The sequence below is a fragment of the Fukomys damarensis genome, unplaced genomic scaffold (assembly GCF_012274545.1).
Source record: "Fukomys damarensis isolate Sample0158 unplaced genomic scaffold, DMR_v1.0_HiC HiC_scaffold_15, whole genome shotgun sequence".
Taxonomy (NCBI): domain Eukaryota; kingdom Metazoa; phylum Chordata; class Mammalia; order Rodentia; family Bathyergidae; genus Fukomys; species Fukomys damarensis.
This window is the reverse complement of record NW_022900927.1, coordinates 13,141,032-13,143,366: the sequence shown is the minus strand read 5'-3', so window position 1 is coordinate 13,143,366 and position 2,335 is coordinate 13,141,032. Positions and strand designations below refer to the sequence as shown.

Here is a 2,335-nt window from a genome sequence, read left to right as displayed (position 1 = left end):
GTGCTTGCGCTTTCAAGGCAGGCCACCGAACCACTGAGCTAAATCTCCGGCCCCTTAGTCTGTAATTTTTAATTAAATATTTAAAATAAAAAGCACGTTTTAAATATAAGACATTAACCAGAAATGGTGTCTCAGCACGCTGGAGGGCTGAGGCAGGTGGATCACACACTCAAGCTAAACCTGTGCACCTTAGTGAGATAAGGTATCTTAGTTCAAAACTAAAAGTATAAGGCTGGGGATGCGGCTCAATGTGAAAGTGTTGGGTTTATTTTGTTTTCTTTCTTTATTTATTTTGGGTACCGGTGTTCAAACTTGGGTCCTTGCGCTTGTGGGGCAGGCCGCCAGCCCTGGGCTTATTTATAGATGATATATTATATGCTTTTTTGCAAAAATCACATATATTCCCATTATTGTTTATATTTTGCCAATTAAGAGTTATTTCTTATCAATTGCATAACTTTAGTTGTTTGTCCCTGTCCAGTTATAACTGTACAATGAAATTGTAGAATTGACATTATGCCATGTGGGATGTTTGGGGAATAGCGATGTTCTGGAATTTTCTTGTGTAAATTTGGATTTGCTTGCAAATTGTTTCTATTGTTTGCAAGAAGAAAAACATGTAAATAGAACTGAACATTTTAGCATTTCTTGCAAGTTTAAAGATTACTGATATTTTCCTTTAAGTTTCATATTTAAAATATGTGTCCAGAACTGAGTACACTGCTAGACTTTATAAGCATTATGTTGCTAGTTAATTTACTCAGCAAATTATATATATTAAATGCCTACAGTATAGCAGGCAGAGATCTCATGCTTAAATTGTGCTACAGTTTACGTATTTCCACACCCTTCTCTGGCCCTACTCATTGTCCCTTACAATTCTTTCTATCTTGGTCACCTGCAGTTTACTTTATATGCATAGTCTGAGAGGGCTTTTAAAATATCATCACATCAAGAAAAACTAGTCTCAGAAAGAGGCCCCATAAAATAGCATCAAAATCCTTAAGGTGCCCCCAGAGTGTTGTCTATACTCTGCCATACTGTCTCATTTCAATTAGGAGATTTCTTGTGTTTCCATTAACTCTCCTTATCTTCCTAACCATAGGGGTGTAATTCCTGCCCTGAGTCATCTGAACTCCTTCTTCCCTCCGTCTGGAATTCTCTGAACTTCAGCATAGTGGTTTGTTCCTATGGATTTGCATCTGCTCAGATGTTCTCTTAAGAGAAGCATTCTGTGGCCAGTACTTTTAGGTAGCTTCTCACTATGAGTAATTCTGTGACGGATCACAATACTGTCTTCCTTCATGATATCTGTGATTATTGGAGCTATCTTATATATTAATTAATCCTTGCTTATTGTCTTTCTCTCTTTTCTGGGATCTAAAGTCCGTGGGTGCAAGCTCTTATCTTTCTTGTTCTGCCTTTGAGTTTCTAGCACTTGGGCAGCTATTTGACATATAACAGGGCTTTAATAAGTAACTATTAGGTTAACTTACTTGTGATTTTTGCACAGAAGAAAATTTAGTAACAAGAACATGTGGACAATTTATGATTATAATTTAAAGCCCCAGAAAAATTGATACATTTCTCTGTCAGGCATTTACTTTGTCTACAGATCTGATTTATTAGACATATCTTAGGGTCTCAAATTCTACTTCTCTCTGCTCTGAACATGATCTGAGGTCTTACTAAATTATTCCTCACTGAATATTTGCAATACATGAAGGCAAATTAACACTAGAAGTGATTCATCGTAAACATACTATCACCAATAAATTATAGATTGTCTTTAAAAAAACTTTTATTGTTCTAAATCATTGTAAATTAAAAAAATGTTCAGATAGGTACAATATTTTGAATATAAATTTAAATGAAGTAAAAAATATTTCATATTCACTATGCAGTTTTAGACTATCAACAAGGATCTTTGGTCATAACTAAACATCCACAGAGAAGCATATGTTTGTTTATATTTGAACATGTGCATTTTAAACCTTTATTTTTGTTTTTAAGTAGACTGTAGATAGCCAATCCAAGGAGGTCTTTCCAGTCTGTACTTCTTCTGAAGGGCAAGAAGTGTTCATTTGAAGCCTCAAAGATGAAAGTAACAGAATCAGATTTTCTCATTTGAAAATTTGTATTGCCGACTGTGAAAAATAAATGTAGTAGCTGGGCGTGGTGGTGCACGCCTGTAATCCCAGCACTTGGGAGCCTGAGGCAGAAGGATCGCTGTGAGTTCGAGGCCAGCCTGGGCTGCATAGTGAGTTCCAGGTCAGTCTCAACTACATAGTGAGACCCTGTCTCAAAAAAAAAAAAAAAAAAAAAAAATAGAAGG

The 2,335-nt window shown here is 35.8% G+C and overlaps 1 protein-coding gene across 3 annotated transcripts in view; it reads left to right on the top strand.

Annotated features, from left to right (window-relative positions):
* The window catches only part of Cntn1 (contactin 1), a 395,948-nt gene that overhangs the window by 355,468 nt on the left and 38,145 nt on the right, over positions 1-2,335 (top strand). The window lies entirely within an intron of this gene.